General features: G+C 32.5%; 2 long non-coding RNA genes across 2 annotated transcripts; both read left to right on the forward strand.

Annotated features, from left to right (window-relative positions):
• The first annotated feature begins 7,017 nt into the window (after nt 1-7,017).
• LOC113750143 lies at nt 7,018-7,492 on the forward strand. The gene is made up of 2 exons (XR_003464635.1): nt 7,018-7,109; nt 7,231-7,492. It is a non-coding gene; the product is annotated as an uncharacterized LOC113750143 (long non-coding RNA).
• Nucleotides 7,493-9,268: 1,776 nt separating this feature from the next.
• On the forward strand, nt 9,269-10,242 carry LOC113750014. Its single transcript, XR_003464611.1, has 3 exons — nt 9,269-9,489; nt 9,592-9,834; nt 10,047-10,242. It is a non-coding gene; the product is annotated as an uncharacterized LOC113750014 (long non-coding RNA).
• Nucleotides 10,243-24,911: the final 14,669 nt, after the last annotated feature.

Here is a 24,911-nt window from a genome sequence, read left to right on the forward strand (position 1 = left end):
TTTGCTTATTTTTTTTCTTCATAAATTCTAAAAGCAAGGGAACATATCATCTTTCTTGCAAAAGATCCGGTAGATGGGAGAAGGAGTTGATGATTTGAGACACGATTTACTAGTCGATTCATTATATACTAACAATTTTGTTTAATTTTCATACATTTTTAATTCAATTTGAGATTTGGATTGTAGTGTCTATTCGGTGGTGCTTTATTTCTTTCTTGTTTAAAGATTCTGAAGAAGACCAGTGTTTTCTGGCAATTACTGGTTGCAATTTTTTGATTCAAGGGAGAATGTGCCTTTCATAAGAGCAAAGGGCAACTTCGCCCAACATTCAAGGATATAGAGTAAGTAGTCATTTCTTTCATTATAATTTACATTACATTGATAATTTTAACAAATCAATTTTGAAACCAATAACAATATTTTTTGTTTATGATCAGAAATGATGATCTACCAACACAAGACAAAGGGAGAAATTCTATATCAATTTTTTTTTCAGTTTTTTGTATCTTTGTTCAATATTATTCTTTTTTTTTAAATTCCTCGTCATTTTAAGATATTAATCCTAACATTTTCATTAAAATCATTGCAAAAATTTTCGAATTCTTTCAAGTTTTGGGATCTTTTTACATTTACAAATGCATGAAAAGAAAGAGTTGTTCGCATTACTTGATTCATTAGACTAGAAAGCTTTATTTTACATTTATATTATGAAAGATTTGACTAACACTTTTTGATTTTTTGGATGTTACAAGTTTTATGAAGACTTCTATGAGGTGGATCCTTAAGTAGCTGGTTATCTGTTCAACAAATTCTTTCATTATAATTGTATATTTGTAGAAAATCTTATCTACTAGCATAGTACTTACTGATTGAATCTTGTAAAACAGGATTAAATACATGAAACTTTCTAATAATTCTTTTATAAGCACTCACTAATTAGACACGTTTCATTTTTTTGCCGTAGCACTGCTGATACTGGTTTCACATCCCTGTATCCAAGCCAAGGCTCACCAACACTAGGCTTAAGCTTCTCCAGCAGACCTTTTCAACATCTTTCATTGGCTGCAAGCTCAAGCTTGACAACTTATCAGGGGCTTTCATTGAATTTAAGCTCGAAACCTGAAGCACTTTCAATAGGCTCAATCTAGAATCCTAGAGAAATTGACCTTAGCACCTGTGCCTTAGCTTCCTAAGCTCAACAGCTATATGATTCAATAAACTTCACTTAAAGAGTATTTGGGTACTTCTATCAATCATCAGAGCTTATATAGAAATCTTTACGGTTTCCAACTCTTGAACTGCTCTTGCTTTATATATTATTTACGTTTTGACACAAAGTATAAGAAAAATTTTGTGAGAATAAACCACTCCCATGAAAACACTAGGATAAATGACAAACAGAATGTAAACGGTTTGAAGGATGAAGCACGGACAACGCACGTCGTATCATGTCCTAAGCAGCCATGTATTCTGGGCATATCTCAACCTGTTCCAAAGTAGTGGCTCTATTACTAATTTTATTCTGAATGAACTGAAAAGAACTGAATTTTTTACAAATTTATGTTAATTCCTTCTTTTAAAGTCGAATAAAATAGGATTTAATACTATTTAAGTTCAAAATGAAAGCTTTATGCTTCAAGAGTATGTGATAAATCTTTTTTGGAACTCCACATTAAGATTCAAGTATTCTACTCCAAAATTTTTACTAAAGAAAATAACATTTCAGACCATAGCTTCTTGTTTTATCTTTCTGTACGGTTCTCTAAATGTTCAATTTTTGCTTAAATCTCTTACTCTTTTTTGAATGTACTATTTTTTTTAAAGCAATCTTAAAAAAAAAAATTCTTATACTATATATAAAAGAGTTTGAATAATAGTGGTGGCTTTTTTTTTTCTGCCTATTTGGGGATATAATCGATTTTTTGCTGTTATGACACATTATAACTGATCATAGCTTGGACCTTTCGGTACCTCAGGTTTTTTTTTTTTTTTTTTGCTTTCAAAAAAATTGCAAAAGAGATAATTTTTCAATAACTATTTATAAAAATAATGCTACTTTCAAGCTTCACTACTTCATCATTTGCATAACCATACAAGAATCTTAAAGCAAATGTAAAAACCGAACAAAACATTACACAAAACTCATCTGCCCCGTAGAAACTTTGGCTAAACATCCTCACGTACTCGCATGGATCGACAAAATACAAGAAGCAGAAAGAGAAAAAGCTAACCACAAGGTACTGCTATTTATTTGCATTACGTTCAATCAACCGTAAGACTTGGTTTTTTTTTTTCACTCTGAATGAAGAAAAAGAAGAAAATGCCAACCACAATCTAAATTTCTTCTGCTTCAAGTCTCACTTTCAAGACTAGTCCTCGTGCTTTTTTCGTGCTCTCAAGTACAAACTTTGTTCTGCATGCTCACATCAACCTTCGCAGTCTCGAATGCTAAGAAATCGCCTGGAGTACAAACAAGGTGGCAAGAGATCGCCGCTGCCCAGAAGGCAAGACTCATGAGAGACAGAGGAAGGAGAATAAACGTAAAAACTGCTTCTCAATCGCGAAGAAGAATGACAAATGGAATTCAGACATTTGCGCACATATTTTTGGAAATCCTAAGTTCTCTTTATTGCCTGATGATGCTTAATTAAGAAATAAACCATGTAGTTTGATTTATGAGGATTTCCAAATCTATTCATTTCAAATTCTTTTACGAAATCCAAATTCACCCATCCAAATGGAGCCCTACTTAGTTTCTTGTCTCGTACTTAGCATCAGGGGCGGAGGGAAGGGGGGGGCCGGGGGGCAACCGCCCCCCCTCCAATTGTTATAAAAAAAATTTCTAAGTAAAAGAATTTTTATTATATTGTTTTGCCCCCCGCCCAAAAATATTGATAAAAATGTTCACTTTGTCCCCTCTCAAGGACCCAAACAATAATATTTGAAAGTTATTTGGACTTGATCCAAATAACAGAGACTCGCCCCCCTAATTGCAATTCCTAGCTCCGCCACTGCTTAGCATCCTTAGCGATCTTTGTCATTAGCAGGCAAGGCTTGGATATATAGATATTATCATTCGTGGTGGTACAGATTTTCATATCGTTGTTGTTATCAGCTTTTACTTCATTTAGTCATTTTATTTAGTCTTTAAATAAACGTGGATGGGAGTTTGGCTGGTGGATTTTCCTGTGACATTGTATTTAGTCTTTGCACTTTCTGCCCAGCAGTACGTAGCATATAGTGTAGCAGATTGGTTGTTAAGAATCTTGAAAGTCTCTTCTTTTTTTTTTCTCTCAAGATTGATGTACTCCATTAAGATCGATGTAATACATTTTAATCTTTTTCTTTTTTTTTTTTTGTAAATATTAATTTAGAACAATTGTCAATCAAATTTCTTTTTTTTTCTTTAAAAAGGATAAGGCAAGCAACTACATGTACTTAGTGTTTTAAATTGTTTAAACTTTTCTTCCCATTATTAAGATCAATATTAGTAGTTGAACAGTAATCATTTTACACAAAATGCCACATGCAACCTAGGTACACATAGAATAGTACAACTATAGTAATAACAGCCAATAGACTTTCAATAGAATATTAATCTTCTTTTTTTTTTTTTTTTTTACATGCTGTTTACACACCTTGAGTCGTTGGTTATCTACCAGTGTATGAACAGTTCATAATTGATTTGAGTATAGGTGGAACGTACCAAGAGGTTTATTTTGAGGAGGCAAATTCTAATTCAACTAAAACTTAAATATATAACTTGAAATATTTTTAATTTTTTGCTAGGGCAAAAGATCAAATTTACACAGTAATTTAAAAAAAAAAATTCAACTTTTCAAGAGAAAAAAACGTTTAATGGTTTAAAACTTGTAGTTCGGCCCATGGATTTGGACATATTACCTGCTCTAACCAGCCAATTTCATTTTACATTTTTCTCCTACGATGATAATTCATGGATACATACTTTCCCTGCAGTATCCATGCCCACCAAATAGTAGAAAATAGGGTTATACTTTTAAAATTAAAAACAACCTTTAATCATTATTTTTCACATTTCTATCATGATGATCTGATCTCTTATTTTTATATTTAGGTATTTTCACTCTCTAATTTTCCATGCAGCATCCTTAGCGATCTTTGTCATTAGCAGGCAAGGCTTGGATATGTAGATATTAGGACAGTGCTACAGTGCCTATAGTTATGGTAACGATGGTAGGGAAACCTACTATTACAGGTTTCTATTGTCTTTAGTGACAAATCGAATTTTTTAGCGACTTTTTAAATATTATATTAAAATAATTAATATTAACTTTAGTAAGTTTTTAATTAAAACTAGTAAGTATATGCCTGAAAGATAAGTTTTAGTCAAAAATGAAAATTTACTCTTTCAGTAATTTAATTTACTTATTATTTGACAAATGTTACTTTTGTTTAATTTAAACTTACTAATACTAAAAGTAAAAAATTGACATATTAAAGTAAGAAAATAATCGGTTTCTGAAAACGGTTTGGGTTTCCGCATCTCTCTAAAGTTGCTTCCCTTCTTTTTATTATCTTCTCACCTCACGGAAGATAGCACAGGTCGATAATGGCGGATTCATCTGCTCCCAACTCCAGCCCGTGAACCTTCCTGGCTGCTGCAAACTCCATCCACCGGTCGATAATGGCGGATTCATCTGCTCCCAGATCAAAACACACCCTGAATTGTTCAATCATCGGGCCTTGATGTGAAACCACCACTTGATTCACCCAGTCTACATATTTCCTCTGTTCAATATCAAACTTCTTTTCGTCACTCCAAAGAAGCACTCTGGTCTCCACGTCATCAAAGTCCAAACAACCCCCGTAAGACTTCCATAGACTGTGAAACCGGCGGGATACAGCACTTGTCCTTGCAGCCTCTTTCATTGACAAGTTTGAAAATATATCCATCATAATTGTATCCGGCAAGGTACTCGTCAGATCCAAAACCATCTCCTCCATTCGCCTTCAAATTGATACTCTGGCGGCAGACCTAATCGCCTTCCGATTCTGTTTCAATCGGACTTGCAACAGTTGCAGCAGTGCGACGCAGTCAAACTAGCTGCTTTGTTAATGACAGTTAAAGCTAAATATGCTTTATAGATAGCACAGGTTCAGGAGAAAGGGTTTCCCCCCTATGCAATTATTGATGATACGGGTACACCTCTATCTAATACTATGTATCGATCGTACTTCGAATTAAGAAATTTAAAAATGCGGATTATATGCATTACTGCACTTTTTTATGATAATTATTGTGTAGTGTTTTACTGAGTGATCTCATCTTTAAAGCACAATGATTTTGATGCCAGATTTCAATTTTACTGTTACAAGTAGCGTCTCCTGTTCTGCTCTATGATTTGGAGTGAACTAATTTGTCGTCTCCAATCATCCATTGCACTTATTGCAAATCATTAGTCACTGTTTAATTAGCAAAATTTTGGTTGTCAAATCGGTTTTTAAGAGCCAGGGGGCGCACATTAATTGGATCAATATGGAGATTTCTCGGCAGCAAGTTTTCATCACATGTTAGTATAGATTTTTCTATGTAGACTGTATGCCAGAGAGTGATTGTTTTAGTTTGAACTTTCCTCCTCTTGGTGAAATCCTTAGAATCTGCAGTTTGTTTGGCTACAATTACATGACTGGTCGATACACCAGCACTTTTTTTTTTTTTTATGTATCCTATCAGACAACAAGGATTCTCCATCCAATATAGAGTTGAATCTGTGAGCCAGCTTAATCTGCATCTGCTAACCGACGATTTTGTGCCTCATTCCAGGTGTGGATTTTAAGATCAAGCTGCTCGCTGTTGGTGGGAAGAAGTTGAAGCTTACAATTTGGGATACCGGTAAGCAGATCCTATCATTTATAGTTTTGCTAACTGTTTATGGCAGCTTTCCGAATTCTCTTTATGAAGTTCTTTTGTGCAAATATGATGATACACCTTTACTTTTATTTGTTTTTTTTTCCTATCATAGGCTCAAGTGGTAAATCTCTTTGGACATAGAACTAGCTGTAATTTCACAAAATACAGCAGGACATTTTGCGCTTTACCTAGTACAAGTCAAATGTTTGTACTTTCTCTACTGTTCTCAACATGCCGTGCCATCCTAATTAACATTTTCCCCAGAAGTTGTTATTATATGTAAATCTTCTTATCTGTCAGAAGGTTTTGTCTTGCCATCGCAGCTGATCATGCAACTTCTTCCTCCTTAAGATTAGAAACTGACAATCAGTCCTACTTCACCATGATCAGACCCAATTTGGGTTTGTATTCCTCTTTTTCCTAGTGCTGCTAATGGAAATTTATTGTTGGGATCCTTGATTCATGACTTAAAATAAGCTTAGCCTCCTTTTTCATAAATAATCCAAGCTACTACTTTCTGATGATAGTACGCCCCTCTTGCTATTTATTTCCACTGTCCTATTACTGCATATTTTGTTCTCCGTGATCTGATGGGGCTCATGACACCTTTTGCAGCTGGACAAGAGAGGTTCAGGACCTTGACAAGCTCATACTACAGAGGTGCTCAAGGGATCGTTCTTGGTATGTCATGGATAGATCACTATAGATTCTTTCATATTTATGAAGCCTTTTTGTCATCCTGCAAAATAAGTTATTCTTTTAAGACGTGATTGATAAGATGAGATTTTGTTTATTTAATTGCATTATCATCGTTCTCGGATTTCTGGTCAATTTATGGACTACTGTTGCTTAGAAAAACAGAATACACATAATCATTCTTTTAACTTTTGAGCATTGGCCATTTTTTAACATTGCTGAACTCTATGCAAAATTTGCTGTTTCTCTTGTCGGAGAATTTATTTGATCATTTTCCTTTTGCAACATGGTTGGTAAGGTTCCTTCATGCATGTTTCTTTGTTTGCTTTAAGAACAGACTGCTGCCATCCCAATTCACAGTCCAGAGTTTTTCCATTTTGTGGGAGACTCTTCCCAGTTGAGTAATATGAAGTTGTCCATAGTAGGCTTGTTGTGAATTGCTGCTCTTAATGAATCCACCTTGATAGAGGCTTTTAAGCTCTCTCTGCTTTTATGATTGTTGGTTGCTTCTTTTTTTAAGGTAAGTTTCTCCTTTTGGGGCTTCAGTTACAATGACAGAAAAGCTACAATTATCTGAAAATTTCCACTAGCTTTATTCTATGCTATTCGCCGCCTTCAGTTTGAGTTTTTGTGCTTTGCAGTGATTTTGGGCACAAACAAGGAACCTCATCGATGGCTCTTACCTACTGTCTTTACTTTTTGAAAGTCCTACAATTCGTTGCTGAACAAGATCCTGCTTCGGCTGAATAGCAACATCTAGGATGGCATTCTCTTTTCCTCTGTGCCTCAGATGGTCAAAGTCTGAGATATCTATTGGGCTATGGTTCTTTTAAACTATCGAAATGATTCAGTGATGTGTAGTCATGATAATGAGGAGCTGATTTACATGTTTTAGAACTCAAATTGTCATCTCTAGCATACTGCTCAGAATTAGAGGTTAGAACTAACTGGTGTTTTGGTAGCAATTAAACGTGGATCTCTATTGTGCCTCAGTGGCCCACACCTCTATTGTTTCTCAATGCCTCAATGTGAAATGCTTTGCCTGCACTCAAATTCTGGTAGTTAGTCAAGTCTGCTTGTTGTGAATTGCTGCTCTTAATGAATCCACCTTGATAGAGGCTTTTAAGCTCTCTCTGCTTTTATGATTGTTGGTTGCTTCCTTTTTAATGGTAAGTTTCTCCTTTTGGGGCTTTAGTTACAATGACAGAAAACCTGCAATTATCTGAAAATTTCCATTAGCTTTATTCTATGCTATTCGCCGGCTTGAGTTTGAATTTTTGTGCTTTGCAGTGATTTTAGGCCCAAAACTCAACAGGGAACCTCATCAATGACTCTTACTTACCGTCTTACTTACTGACACATAATTTATAATACCAATAATCTTCTTCCACTGCTTAATATTGGGTTTTAAGAAGTTTAATATCCAATCAATTAATTAAATCCTTTAAAAAATTGTCAGGTTTAAGACCTTTTTCAAGCATCAGAGACTTGGTAGACTATCCTCTTCTGAAGTTTATGTCCAAATGCCATGATTTGAGATTTTAAGAGTCAAAGAGTTATAATTAGCGCTACTCGTTGTATCTTGCTGTCTCAAAGAGTTTGCCTTCATGGCAATTCTGGAGCACTCTGCCTTTCACGCTTGTGGGTTCTACTCATTATCATTATTGCTATAGAACTTCTCCTTTTTCAGTGTTTTGAACCAAAACTAATATAGTTTCTATGGCACTTCTGGTACTTGTAGACTGAGCAGAAAAATTTGATATCTTCTTACTGATTTAGGTTAGAAAAGCACAACAGAAACAATTATTGATTTGGCTTTCTAAATAATTGACTGAAAAAAATGTTAGGCAATGTGAAGTCCTGAACCTGAGTTTTCTGTTTTGCAGTGACTGTAGGCTTAAAGCTCAGTCGGGGAACTAAAGTACCGCCTTCACTTTTGAAAATCCTCTCTTTCCTTCAAAGTATATCAACTGATAATTGAAGCAGCAACAGAATCATGTTTTGTTAATAAGCCATGCACCGCTTTTGAAAATCCTTTATCGCTAATAAGCCATGCACCGCTTCATATCAATTAATGGTACTAAACAATCTTTTTGGTTAATTTCTAATGTTAAATTGGTATTGCTCTCATTCTATCACAGATTATTTGCTGATGCAAAGACCAAACATGGCAAATGGAGGCTTAATTCAATACCATGTTTCTGTACTGGATCAAACATGGCAAATGAATGAGATTTTCTTGCGTTAACTGAATCATGTTTTGGATGAACTAACATTGAAACAAATGCACTAATGTGGGGCGGAATTGAGCATGGCTGTGGTTCTCGAGGTGAAGGGATGACATTAATTTGAATTGAAAGGGAAATGAGAAGAGGCATAGCTATTTACCTCTTGTTGGTTTGGTGCTGGAGATTGAGATTAATGTAGTAAGAGATGCTAGTGACTGGAGATGCTTCTTGGTCGCACTGGTTGACAGTCATGAGGGAATAAATTTAGATTACAGTAATGAAGTTGCAACTTTTTCACATCATCATTGATGCTTTGTGGTTAATATTCCTTGTTAGGGCCAAGTTACCCATCAATATGAAATGGCACTAGGAGTTTCGTTTTGTTGATTTTATATATCTGCTTTGTCGATGTAAGATGTGATTGCTAAAGTTATCAGCTCCCTAAGTTATGTTGCTAGGGGAGTAAATAGTTGCTCCAAAGTTTAATCACCTCATGAAGGCGCATTTATCAAGCTTCTTGAACCATTTGATTAGTGATTTGTTCGATAATCTCGTAGATGATGGGTTTCTGTCTCACTTTTCCTTGGTTGTGATTTTCTAGCCATAAAGACTTCAGGAGTTTCCAAAGCTGCTGGTTGTCAAACTGGTTTTTGGTTCTAAGAGTCCGGTAAGGTAATATATACTCCTGTTCTTTTACTACTCAATTTTTACTTTTAAATACTTTGATTCTGATTACATTACAACTAAAACTTGAGAAATCTTCTCCTAATGTAGATGTTTTTTGGAGCAGCCACAGAAGATGTCTGTTCATGCAATAAAGCTGCACGGACTTGTTAGAGTATCTTCTAACACAATCAAGTCTAAGCTGCAAGTTTTGAAGCATATCGCCGTAGTTAGTCAAGACTGTCAAGGATACTTGCTGCCCGCGGCTACTTGCTGCAATTGTTTCATCCACTGTGATGAAGGCTATTAAGCTCATCCCGCCTTCTATACTTGTTGGTTGCTCCTCTCTTCATGGTAAGTTCTTATTTTAGTGTTTCAAATACAACAAAAACGTCATGCAACTATGTGTTGGCTTTATTCTTGACTACATGCTGTCTCGAGTTTCTTGAGTTTTTGTGTTTTGCAGTGATTTTACGCTCAAAACCTTCATAGCTCTTACTTACTATCCTTGGTACATTATTAAAAGTCCTATGATCTCTTGCTGAACCGGATCCTGTTTCAATCAGATCAGATGAAAACATCCAGGATGGAATTCTCTTTTGCTCACTGCCTTGGATGGCTAAAGCCTGATATCTTCCTTGTCAGCCGGTGATTTTAAACTGTCCAACCATTCAGCAATTTGTAGAGATGTTAATGAGGTGTTCTTTTTCTTCTTTTGGAACTCAATTTGCCATATCTTTCATGCTGCTTGTAGTTCAAAGTAGCCGGTATTTTGTGTAGCAGAAAGATGTGGATTAGCTGAGCCCTGCTAGATGCCTTGCATCCTTCTTGAAATATAAAGCACATTTATTGAGCTAGGAGAATAGCAAATATAAAGCACGTTCTTCTGCCTTATAAAGTACTTGGTATTCAGCTAGAAATAGCCAAGATAAATTAGAATTTTTCCCAACTACGAATACTTTTATTGTTCATCTTCTCTGCAAATGATCTTGTAGAAGAAATCCCCATGCATTCTTACGGTGTAGGACCAATTCCATTGCAATGTTAAAACGTTCAGTCTCGGATTGAAACTGAAAAATCATGATTAATTGATTATATTTAGGGGTGGTAATTTCCGATACGACCTGAAAACACGATATGAATCTAACACGAAATTAATTGATTCGGATTGAGGTTTCGCGGGTTCGGATCAGAATCGAGTAGAATTTGACGAACTCGAAAAGAAAACGGGTCGAATTCGGGTCAAACCGTGGGTGATCCGATACGACCCGATCACCTGTTTATGAATTAAAAATTATTTTACCTAACTAAACTAAGTTATTCTTTTTTTTGCAAAGGCATTAATCACTTAATCCTAAATGAATTTATTTAACTTATTCGAGGTTGAAATTATTATATTTGGACAAATAATGTATTATATTATTTTTTACTTTTATACTGCTTTTATTTATTTTATATTTGGTTTGGAATAAAACGCTTTTGCGGTGTTTTTAATTTAACCCAAATATTTGGTTTGAGATTATTTATTTAAATTTTTATTACTTGATTGTGTAATTAGTCTTGTGTGAATTAGAATTTATAGTGGTAAATTAATAAATTAAAAATAGTATTTGGGTCATTGGGGTCGTCCCGCCAACCCGACAACCCGGAATTTTCTGATTCAGGTCAGATATCCTGACCCATTTCAGGTTGGCGTGTCAAGTTCGGATCAGCCAGTTTTCTCTTATACCTGGGTCTAAACCCGACCCGCCACTCCAATTTGGACCCGATTGCCATCCCTAATTATATTGGTAAAAAAATAACATATTTTACAAATTATTCCAATTTATTTAGAAAATGTTACTAATTTCATTAGAAATTATGAAATGTAATCATGGTTTTTAATTTTTTACTAAATATAAATACTACATACAAAAGGAAAAGATATTTGACTTTGTTTTACTTTGATTAGAAAAACTTGTGGTAGAAATAACGAAATAGTGACAGGGGTGCAAATTTCAAATCAACAACCAACGTATACTTAATTACGATAATTTTTTAGTTGACCAAACTAATATATGCCATAAAGTAGTAAGATTTGATCATTTATAAATTGGCAATTTTAGCAGTTTATATACCATTCACCTATACAAATTATGATTATTATAAAATGACATTTTATAATAATTTACATACTATTTGCCAATTAAAAGTAAGTTTGATAAAAAAAATGTGCGTATAAATCCATATTGTAAATGATACAAAATATATTTGAATCTCACGAAACTTAATATGTGGGTAAATTTACTATAGTTTTCAAAGATTATGCCACATTAGTACAAATTTAACTTTTATACTTGTGACCTAGAAAATAAATTTATTAGAACACATAACCTTTGTAAATGATACATACATTTATGAAAATGCTTAAAACACATAACATTGATGAATGATACATACAATCATATATTATACATTTACGTTACCAACAATTACTAACTATAATATTAAGTTTCAATCATTAATAAAAAAATCTTAGCATTATTTTAAATAAACTTCCTAATACTTGTTTCATATAAGTTTCTTTAAGTAAAATAGTAAATTTATGCCACAAACTAGTAAGTCTTGATGATTAACCAAATTTACTGTTTTATCAACAGGATTTACTATTAATCCGTGAAAACTTACTATTACTTGAACTAAACTTACTCTCCAAAAAGTAAGTTTCGAATATAGAGTAGTAATTTATTTTTTTTAAAAAGTAACTTTCATTTTTATTTCAATTTACTTTTTAAGACATAAATAGGATAACACTTGGATGACCATTTTTGATTTATTTTTTATTTGCTTTTAGCGATCATTTGATTATTTGATAGGTCTATCCACCTAAATAGGATAACACTTAAAAATAAGAAAGTAAGTTTTCTATCTAAAATAATAAGTTAACCGTAATAAATTAGTAACTTTTATACTTCAAAAGGTAAGTTGGAATAAATATTAAACTTACTTTTTAAATAAATAAATTACTACTTTATATCCCAAACTTACTTTTTAGAGAGTAAGTTTAATTCAAGTAATAGTAAGTTTTTATACATAAATAGTAACTCTTACTAATAACATGGTAAATTGATTAATAATCAAAACTTACTGATTTATGGGACACATGTGCTATTTTATTTTAAAACATATTTCAAAATAGTATTAGGAAATTTATTTGAAATAACGATAAGATGTTTTATTAATGATTAATTCTTAGTACCTTAGTTAGTAAGTACTCATAATATACTTGTATAATACATGATTATAGGTATAATTTTAAAAAATTTATTTATATATTTTAAAATACTATGAAAAATAGTTTGACTTTTCACATAATCTTGTGAAATATGTAATAAAATTTTGTCGTATTATAAGCTTTTAATCATTTTCCATTTTTGAAAAGTTTGAAAGTTCGAATAACAATAACAACAAATCTTCCTAGTTATATATAGAATATTACTTGTTTATATATCAAAATTTTTATAATTTAACACCTATGAATATAATAAGATGATAAAGTTTTAATAAATTTACATCTGAGACACAAGAAATAATAAGAGTAAAAGCCTAAACAAAATGAGAAATAATATAATAATAAAAATGACAAAATTAGTATAACAATTAATATAAGAAAATCAGTATGATCTGGATTTTTTTCTTGGGAGATTGTTCATAAGAATAGGATCCAATAATTATAAATGAAAATCACATGCATGTATAATCTATTGTATAATTTAAATTAAATTTAGTTCACCTATAAAATGGTCCTAAAATAATTAGTACACTATGATATATGTTATTTTAACAACAAAAATTTTTTTTTACTAAAAGTCTGAAATATCCATTGACATATGTATGAGGGATATTTTACCATATTTGTATCTCACATCTAATCATGAAAGTTAATTTGAGAAAAACTATTTTTGACAATAGAATTATTTTAAATTTAACCAACAAGTTGAGATTTTTTAAACAATAAAAGTGAAATATTTTGGGAACTTAGTTGTTTATTTTCCCATAATTAAAAATTTAAAATATGACAAATTATTCTTACATATTTCATAAGGTCATATGCAAAAAAAAAAAGTTTTCATGGTATATTTAAAATGCTTCAAACATATAACATTTATAAATGATACGTACAATTGTAAGTTTCTTTAAGTAAAATAGTAAATTTATGCCACAAACTATTAAGTTTTGATGATTAACCAAATTTACTATTCTATCAACAATATTTACTATTAATCTATAAAAACTTACTATTAATTGAACTAAACTTACTCTCCAAAAACTAAGTTTCAGATATAGAGTAGTATTTTACTTCAAAAAAATAAAGTTAGTTCCATATTTATTCAAGTTTACTTTTTGAGACATAAAAGTTACTAATATATCGAGTTCACTTACTATTTTTTATGCAAAACTTACTAACCAAAATTTTAGGAACTATTTCATTTAGATGACCAGTACAACAGGTAATCAAATGGTCGCTAAAAGTATTTTTACCTGTTATATCAGGTAAAAATAGTTTCGTTACCATAACTATCGTTACTTCAGACTTTTACGTAGATATTATCATTCGTGGTGGTACAGATTTTCATATCGTTGTTGTTATCAGCTTTTACTTCATTTAGTCATTTTATTTAGTCTTTAAATAAACGTGGATGGGAGTTTGGCTGGTGGATTTTCCTGTGACATTGTATTTAGTCTTTGCACTTTCTGCTCAGCAGTACGTAGCATATAGTGTAGCAGATTGGTTGTTAAGAATCTTGAAAGTCTCTTTTTTTTTTTTCTCTCAAGATTGATGTACTCCATTAAGATCGATGTAATACATTTTAATCTTTTTTTTGTAAATATTAATTTAGAACAATTGTCAATCAAATTTCTTTTTTTTTCTTTAAAAAGGATAAGGCAAGCAACTACATGTACTTAGTGTTTTAAATTGTTTAAACTTTTCTTCCCATTATTAAGATCAATATTAGTAGTTGAACAGTAATCATTTTACACAAAATGCCACATGCAACCTAGGTACACATAGAATAGTACAACTATAGTAATAACAGCCAATAGACTTTCAATAGAATATTAATCTTCTTTTTTTTTTTTTTTTTTACATGCTGTTTACACACCTTGAGTCGTTGGTTATCTACCAGTGTATGAACAGTTCATAATTGATTTGAGTATAGGTGGAACGTACCAAGAGGTTTATTTTGAGGAGGCAAATTCTAATTCAACTAAAACTTAAATATATAACTTGAAATATTTTTAATTTTTTGCTAGGGCAAAAGATCAAATTTACACAGTAATTTTAAAAAAAAAATTCAACTTTTCAAGAGAAAAAAACGTTTAATGGTTTAAAACTTGTAGTTCGGCCCATGGATTTGGACATATTACCTGCTCTAACCAGCCAATTTCATTTTACATTTTTCTCCTACGATGATAATTCATGGATACATACTTTCCCTGCAGTATCCATGCCCACCAAATAGTAGAAAATAGGGTTATACTTTTAAAATTAAAAACAACCTTTAATCATTATTTTTCACATTTCTATCATGATGATCTGATCTCTTATTTTTATATTTAGGTATTTTCACTCTCTAATTTTCCATGCAGCATCCAAGCCCATCAAATAAAATATCAGATATGCATTTAATAAATTTGTTTATACATTTCAAGCAAACATCTGCTAAAATTTGCACATTGTCTGATGCCCAATAGTGATTGTTGTTGCCCCAAATCCTTACAAAGGTTTAAGATACTTCAACTAAGTTTTATCGTATCACCTATTGATCTAATCTAGCTCGTTAGCCTCATCCTTCAACTGTGCTTGTGCCCTTCTCGTGCTTGAAACTCGATTCTTCATACATGGATGAAGTTCACTAAATTGAAGTCGTCTTCACCCGGTTTAAAACCACTTCCAATCCTCAATCCCAATATGGAGCCCCTTATCAATCCACACTTTTCAAATCCTGACACGTGTAATAAGTCGTATTGTAGGAATTGATTTAAGTGATCTCACGTGATACATGTCAGGATTTAAAAAGTGAAATTTGACAGGGAAACTCCGTAGTGGGACTAAGGATCAAAAGTGGTTTAAAACCACTATAAAAATTCTAACAGTTTGCTTCACTCTTCAATCAATTCAAGAAGTCTCTTTTAAGGTTTAGAAAAGCTAGTTAGAATTTACAAATGGCCAAAAAATAGCACAGTGAATGTTTGATAATCATGTATAAATTCTTAAAACAAATATAATAGTCAAACAAAATCGGATACAACAAAAGCATACCTCTTCCATTCTCACTAAATTTTATCAACTTTAACACAAAGAAACTTGATTTAACATCCACAAATAGTCACATGCTCCTACCCAATTCTTCAGAAATTACAAGAAACTGCAAAAGAAAAAGCCAACCAGAATCTCTTCGTAATGGTTTTACGTTACGTTCAATCGTACCTAAGCCTAGTGCTTCTTTTCTAGTTTGAGGTATGAATTTTTGTCCTTCTCAAGTCTTAGGATGCATTTGATAAAACTGAAATTTAAAATCTAAAATCTAAAATTTGAAATATGAAATATGAATCCATTAAATTATTGAGTTATTAAGTATTGAAATTTTAACTTTTTAAGCATATACTGTATTAAGGCCCCATTTGGGGTTGCAGTACTTTTGATAAAAAAAAAAAGTATTTTTAGGTGTTAAAAGTACTTTTAACGTGTTTGATAATCACCATCCCACAAAATTAGGTATAGAGTTTTTGGTGTTAAAAGTACTTTTAGCAAAAGCTCAAATTTGGTGCTTTAGAGTAGCTTTTGTGATTTAAAAAATAAAACATCAGATTTAATCATTTTATCCTAGATTATGAACCAAATAAAGAGATAAACACTTTTAAAAAATTTTCAAATTACACATTATTCAATGCAATAAGTACTTATTAAATTATGTCTTCATACAATATATTTAAAGGCACTTAAACAGTTGATAAGTATTTTTTTTTAAAGTTCTACTACAAAAGTACTTTTCAATAAGCTACCGCAATCCCAAATTTTTTAAATAACTCAATATGGTTAAATGTTAAAATTTATCACTTATTTTTTAAAATAAATTTAAATATTAAACTGAAGTATCAAGCGGGACCTTGCGCTCAACTTTCAACAATAACCTCGTGCACTTTTCGTGATTCAAAGTTTGTTCTCCGTGCTCACATGAGCCTCCACAATTTCAGCAGTACTCACATGACACAATAAGAAGGAAGGACGGATCAAGGGGGGCACGAAGAGGCAGGTGTCGTGGAATTTTTGTTATAATCATACACATAGTAATGCAAAATATTGTAAATAAAATATATCAAATTTAAAAATTTACAAGCTAATAAGTAGCATTCAACTGTTTTTTATAATAAAATAAAATATCAAATGTTTATATCACATGGAAGTTTTTTTTTTAATGGAAAATTTTATTTATTTTTAAGAAAATTTTGACAGAATTTCCCTTTATAAATGGACGAAAACTCCCTGCCAACAAACACAAATTGAAGAAAAAAATCACATGGCACTTACTACATTCTAAGTCTACGAAAGTTTGAAAAACCCAATTGATCAAGAGCAAAATCATCTCTCACCAAGCGAGGCACTTCTACGTCGAAATAATTCGGGAATCCGACAATGTCACATGGAAGTTAGGAAAACCGACAAACAAATCCATATATAGCAGCTTATGAATGACAATCATAATATTAAAATCAGACCAAAACGTAGAACAAACAATAATAGTACTTCTTATCTTCAAAACAAGAATAGTTTTTTTATATAATAAATGATTAAGATGTAAAGTACAATGGAAGTACTTCTATTTCCTTCTATCTTTGTTTTCCTTTTTTTATTCTATAGCTATTTCGTTTTATCATTAGTTGTTATATATAGTTGCATTGTACTAATTATATTGAGGAGACTACATCAAGAAGAAAGAGGGGCTACATATAATAATAATCAAATATGCTTGAGGCCGGGGAAAGAGTACTAATATAAGTTTAAAAAAAAAATCGCACCAGAAGGGAGTTTGGAGAAAAAATCTTGGCCGTGACTTCCTCTCCACGAGTCATCAGTGAGAAGCAAAAACTCCTCTCTCATTCATGTTCTCTGTTACTTTCTTTGTAGATATCCAACCATATCCACATTTCAAAAAAAATTTCATGAAGGATCTTGACAGGGTTAGTGATTACATGCAACTGAAAGTTTGACTAGGCAATTTACTAATCTTTAAAGTTATTGTACACACCTATGATAACTAAAACTAAGCAAATTAATCAGTGAAAAAAAATGATATCTGGAAGGATTTTCTTCTTTATAACATCATGATTTAGTATAGAACCTTGAAATATCTGAAAGGTTTACCTTCAATACAGCGTCCAATATAAAAAAAAAAAAAAATTGGATTACTTTCAATAAATACCCTCAAAAAATACTCTTTTCTCACCTTATACTCGTTAATCTATGTGTTTTTTTACACTCAATTCAAGTATGAATCACCATGCCAAATGATCAAACTATCTGCGTGCAATCGGAGATGAATGTGTACTTCTTGCGTTTTCTTGATTTTTGTTCCTCAACTTGACTACAGATGCCAATACCACACCATCTTTCATCAAGTGTGGAAGCTTTTCCACCAGTTACAAGGGCTTTGGCTCCAAAACCTTGGTTTCTTTAAGCTTTCCCTCATGAAGTAGTCAAGTAAAATCCTAACCTTGCCAGTTTTCAACCTACAGAATCTCAAGATTCATCTGCTACAGTCATTGATGGAAGGATTAAGAATAAAGAAGAAAGGAATTGAGGTACATTAGAAATGTAACAACAAAAAGACAAACAAATAAAGATTAACAAGAACAACCTTGAAAAAGACAAACAAAATCCAGAAACAAATAAAATCTAGCCATTACAAGGTTACACAAAGGCAATTAGATGACTGCCCTCGTTTGTCAAGTAAAGAATAACGATTGAGCATACCTGGATGATCAGCTAAGGAAGAAAGATAGATCTAGAAAAATTTCATTCTTTTTACACAGAAGCAATTGCGTGCGCTTTTCGAGCACTTAAGGATTCTTTTTTTTTTCCTTGATTTTTGTCCCTCAACTTGATTAAACATCCCAATATCACCATCTTTTATCAACAAATGTCAAAGGTTTTCCACCGGTTACAAGGGTCATGCAAAATCCTAACCTTACTATTTTGCACCTATAAAATCTCAAGATACATCTGCTACTACTGTTGGTGATGGAAGGATTAAGAGTAAAGAAGAAAGGAGTTGAGGTACATTCAAGATTGAACAACAACATTGACTTGGAGCTGCGACTATGTAGGAGTATGAGATCTCTAAGAACGTAGTAGTGAGGTTTTTTCAAGAAAATCCTTCAGAACTTTCCTGTATTTTGGTAACTTATAAGTCAAGAAACTCATTTAACTTTGGTTTTAATAATAGGCCGGTCCAAATAGTTCATTATGAATTAACAAATCAATTAATTCACTTCAATTTAAATGGACATCACAAATTTAATTTAATTTAATAGTCCGTATAATATTGATTCAATTCGTTAGTCCAGAATATAATGGACTTTCATAATTAAATTTAATCAAGATCAACTCAGTTTATTTAATTTTGACTAAATAAATTAAATAAATTTTCTTTTTCTACACACGTGCAATAAAGGTGCTAAGTTTTAGTACTAATACATCTAACCCAAATAAACATCATGCTTATGATCATACCCGCTAGGCTCCGGACGGTCATTTTGTTGATCTCCATTTGTGCCACTTTGAAGTCAGCAAGGAGTTTCAGCAAGTAACACTATACTCTCCAGTCCAAATCCCTAGACATTCCTAAAACTCTTTTGTTTCTTTTAAACAAAGGGAAACATCATTCAATTATCCCGTAAAAATATCTAGTATGAAGTAATTCCAGCAAATTTGATACTCCACCAAAACAGTGGATAGAACTTTACACAGTGCTGCTGATGGAAACAATCGAAAGTGATAGTTACAGGGCCTAATCAACTTCTTTCATCCCTAAAGCTATTCCCTGAACCAGTGGAAGAGAAGTTTGTTGACTCTCCATTAGTCAGTAGATCTTTTAAGCATTTTACACATTGTTCTTAGTATTAAGGAAATCTTTTATGTTCCTGAATTGGGATTTGAGTCCAACTTGGGAGACAACAACTCAAATGACTGATCATGGTCCAAGCCTTTTACAGTAAAATGTGGGGAAAAAATCAATTTTGCATCAATATTTTTCTTTTTCAAATTCTCTAGAATGGAACCACAATGACTATTCTCCCCGATCAACTTAATCTAGATGAAATTGGAACCAAATTTCTTTCTGCATTTCTATCAGACTACTTCTTTTTCTAATTGTTAATGTCTTTCTTTCTGTTATTCATCTTAAAATAAGTCATTGAACAGTAATCAATTTACATAAAAGAAAAAAAGGCATGCCACATGCGACCTACATAGAATTAGACGAGCAACTAATTAAAGAGATGACAATCAATACACAAACGTACCCTCTTTATTATCTTCTTGTCCTTTTGTAGAAAAAAAAAGTTATAATAAGTGTAGAGAATGCACATCTATCAACAGCGCTATTTAGCGTAATCCATATAGAACATGTCAATTGACATGCAAGTGAAATAATCTGAATTATGTAAATCATTCTTCACCCTTGGTGGTCCAAAATTTCATGTTGTGAGGATATTTTGGCTCAATATGGAAGCCAGAATAAATTTTCACAAATTAGAAAAGTTCTTTTAGTTTCATCATGGACTAAAAACGGATAATGATAGCATCTACATGCCATGGTGTAGTATCCATAAAAATATGCATTTAAGAAATAGCGAAAAATGATGCAACTAGAGACAGTCCAAGTTCAAATTTGTGTATGGAAAAACCCAATGGTGAATTAAATTCTTTAAAACCTTAGGCTTGTACTAATAGTCAACATCAAAGTGACGAGCTACGTGATTTATTTGTTTATTTATTACGAATTGTGTGATTCACTTCTAAACACATGTATCTATTGACTCTTTACAATGTATTAGGGATCAAAGTAAACTTTTTAAGAGTTTAATACCTAAAGTGAGTATTTTTTTTTTCTTTTGGCTAGTGGTAGCACAATTACTAATTCGTATGATGAAAATGAACTCTGTCACAATTTTTATACCTAAAATTGAAGTGTTTCTTTGGCTAGGGCATGCCACTTATAGCTCCGCCAGTACTTTGGCCAATATTTAATTGGCGACTTATGAAGCTAGAAAACCGATGCAAATGTGCTGTTGGTGTACATTCTATAAGTTTGGTATATACTAATAAAATTCACAAATATAGTAATTTTGCATAACCATTTATATAATTTTAGAGTAAATCTTATATACATTGACAAAATACGCATTTACAAAATTTGAATTTCAAATTTAAATTCGAATTATGTATCACGCATTCAATAGTGAAAGTGTATACACTGTTAATATATAGAAAATTAATCCATAATTTTATGGCACACAAAAAAAATCAGATACAACAAAACTATATATGTCCCATTTTTATTTAATTTAATCAATTCTCAGCCGAGGAAACTTGATTTTATGTTCACAAATAGTGGCATACACCTACCTAGTTCTTCACACATTACATGGAGCTAAAGAATAGAAAGCCAACCACAATAAATTCGTAACTGTTTATGTTACGTTTAATCATATGTAAAGGTAGTGCCTTTTTTATTATGAAGTAAGAACTTTTGTCCTCCTCTAGTCTGCTTTCAACAGTGTAATTCTCGTCCTCGCTTCGTGCTTCAAACTTTCTTCTACGTGCTCACATTAGCCGCCTCAAGCTTTACTATTCATAAATCAGTCAAAAAGTAAAAGTGCATAGATCAGTCCAGGACTGTATTACAATGTCATGTAACTCAAGGAAATTAAAAATCACGTTATTTCCTAATATATAATGTGCCCAAAATGGTATAAATATACTAGACATATTACATGTCCTATACCTGGCAATTGGGCAGGTTGATGTTGGGTTTTCATTTAAATAGGTTATACCCAACCCGCCTAACTTTAGGTTGTGTTAATTTTGGGTTGGGTCATATTGAGTTATCTCAAACCCATGACCCAAATATGAACCAATATATTAAATAATAGATTTTAATACATAAACTCTCTCAAATATATTTTCACATACAAAAAAAAAAAATTCACACACATAAATACTTTTTCACACAGATATATTTTCACACAGATAGATATATTTTCACACACTAAAACACTCATAGATACAAACACACACTCACTTTTTAAGTTCTTTTGAAATACGTTATTTTTACACATATAAACACACTAATATGCTTTCACAAATACGCACACATACTAACTGTTTAAACTACTTGGATCCAATCACACCTTAAAGAAAGTTATAAACTGAAATTTTGACCCAAAAAATAAACACAAAAGAATCATGCATGATAACACATCTGAGCCGTTGTAAAATGGAGAAATTAGAAATAAACACAAAATGAATCATGTTGCATCCTAAAAGATAACTTCTGAATTTGCATCTGAAATTTATTTTGGATATCTCACGAGTAGAATTTGGCATTTGATCCTCCGTTCAACATTTTTGTGTTATACTCCATATTACGCCATATATCCATCACGATTAGTTGGCCATTCCTATGATCCTTATTATGGGTGCCACCTAATTCATAGTGTAACATGAAATATAATTCTAGTAAAAGTTTAACGAAGAATGCCAAGACTTAAATTATTCTTCTCTTATTCAAGAAAAACTTTAATCCGCTTGAGAGTCAAATTTGATGCTAACCAGAAATCTGGGTAGTAATATTTATAAAAAAAAGAGTGAAAATTAAAACCCAATGAAAGTTGGCTCTTAAACAAAAAAATGCTTTTTTATTTACGAACTGGACAGATTCAGGTAGAAAAACGAAGGCTTCCTAAACTTCGTCCGATAACATACCAGAACAGACTAATGTTAATCAGTGGGACACTAGTATAAGAACAGATTAATTTGCACAAACTAGAGAAGACAATAGTATAAGAACAAGTTTTACATCTCTGTCAAATGAAAGTAGAAGTTGGGCAATGGGTACTCAACAAAAATACCTAACCCGCCCAAAATATATCTGGATTTTTATTACCCAACTCAAAATTGACCCAACACCCAAATTACCCAACCAAACCTCTGAAATTAGTGGGTGGGTTGGGTGGGTTGGGTGGGTTGTTGGGTTTTAGATATAATTGCCAGGTTTAACACGTTCATTTTTAATGAATTTGTTCAGTCATGTATTTAACAACCATTTCTCTGATTGAGACTACAATAATGAATTAAGGGTAAAATACACGGAACCCCCTTATATTTTCACAAAAAGACACCTTACCTCCCTATCGTTTAGAAACCTACACATAAATATCCTAAAGTTCATAACTAAAGTGAAAATTGACCTATTACCGACTGAGTTACCGGTAACCTGATCGATTCAGAGTTAGAAGAGGCGGAGAAAGGCCGAAAACGAAAGAGATGGAGGGTGGTTCCAATAGTAATCCAAGTTCGGCGGCGTGGTCAGCACCTCAGCTTCCCACTGACCAAAAAATCAGACGCATGAGCTTTTATCCAGCAATGGGGGAATGGTTGCCTATGTTCTGTTTCCCGTGCGCTACGAGCTTTTATCCGGGGGATTACCCCTTTTAGATCTTGAAAGAGGGGGACATAAAGCCTTTACCTCTTGACAGAAAATCTGAAAGTACAGACACAAAGCCTATCTAGATGGATTAACCCTTTAGTAAGAGCAGGGAGCTCAGAAAAAGAACTGTAAACATTTAACTGTCGCTTATGAGCACCAATAGCAGCAAGTGAATCCGCAACCCCATTAGCTTCACGAAGACACGCAAGAAGGCAAATTCCTCTTAATTTCTCTAAATACAGGCCTTAATCCCATCGGCACAAGAAAACTTCCATTCAACATTCCCACTAGCATCATCGAATCAGCTTCAAAAACTAAGTCAGTGAAAAAACCAAACTGCCGGCATAAGCAAAGCCCAAGTAAAAACGCCCTAGCTTCAGCAACCAACGAATCCACAGCATCAGAGTGATCAGAAAATGCGAACACCAAATTGCCAAGCTCATCTCTAATTACACCGTAGTATGGATTGCATCGCATACGATGGAATAGCAGAGATAACTGATTTGATGAGTGTAGTTCTTCCTACAAAAGACAGGCACTTGCTTTTCCACCCAGCAAGTCTCTTATTCACCTTCTCAACAAATTCTGGATAAGTACGACTTGTAACTCTAGAGTGAATTAAAGGCATGCCAAGACACTTGCCAAGATTTTGTGTACGGCTAACTCCTATATTATCACTAATTGTCTGGGTCAGATCGTCTGGAGTATTAGGGGAGCAGAAGAGCTTCGACTTTTCCAGATTGACCTTCTGACCAGACATCTCACAAAATTCCTGGAGAATATTTTTAAGTACCATTGCTTGATCTAGACTAGCTTCAGCAAAGAGTATAAGATCGTCTGCAAAGAAAAGATGAGAGATTTTTGGTCCTGATCTCGAGGCCTTGACCGGCCTCCATTTACCTTTCTTAATTGTCTCGGTAATTGACGGGTATTTTACAGACGTACAAGTTAAAAAACCGAATTACACCCGTTCACTGCAAGTATACAGGTCAACTAATAGTTTAGGATATATATCGGGTCGATCCCACAGGGAAGAGTGAACAATTACCGGTATTACTAAAGTTTCTTTATTATTTAGACTATCAATGAATTATAACAAATTTAACCTACTGAAATTATACAAAATAACAAATAAAAGCTCCTTAGGTTGTGGTATCCCTAACTACTCATGCAAGTGTTATATTTGGATCATTGAATACTACATCTAAGCTAATTATGGTGTAATTTCCTTATGCATTTGAATCCTACTTTCGTAGTGAATCAATTATACTTATAACTAATCCATACCTATTCTCATGGTTATGAAATTAGTTACAAGTTCATTTCTTCAGTGAAATTACATGAAATGAATCACTAAAAACCACATAGATGCACCTCTACTTTCGTGAGTGTACTCCCTATGTTTAGCACTTCTTGAACTAATGTTAAATCTCAATTTTCATTGTAGAAATAACACCTTAGATAATCACAATTAATGGTACCAGATTAATCATGATTTAAAGAGCTAAAATACTAAATAACTTGCTCAAATCATAGCAATCAAATAACCAAATAATAAACACTAACAATCATAGAAAGTTCAACTAAACCCAAGGTATAAACTTTAAAGACACATAAATAACATAAATTCCAGAACTTGTATATTAACTATATTTAAGAATCCAATACAAAAGATAA

This window comes from Coffea eugenioides, chromosome 10 (assembly GCF_003713205.1).
Source record: "Coffea eugenioides isolate CCC68of chromosome 10, Ceug_1.0, whole genome shotgun sequence".
In the NCBI taxonomy this organism is placed as follows: Eukaryota; Viridiplantae; Streptophyta; class Magnoliopsida; order Gentianales; family Rubiaceae; genus Coffea; species Coffea eugenioides.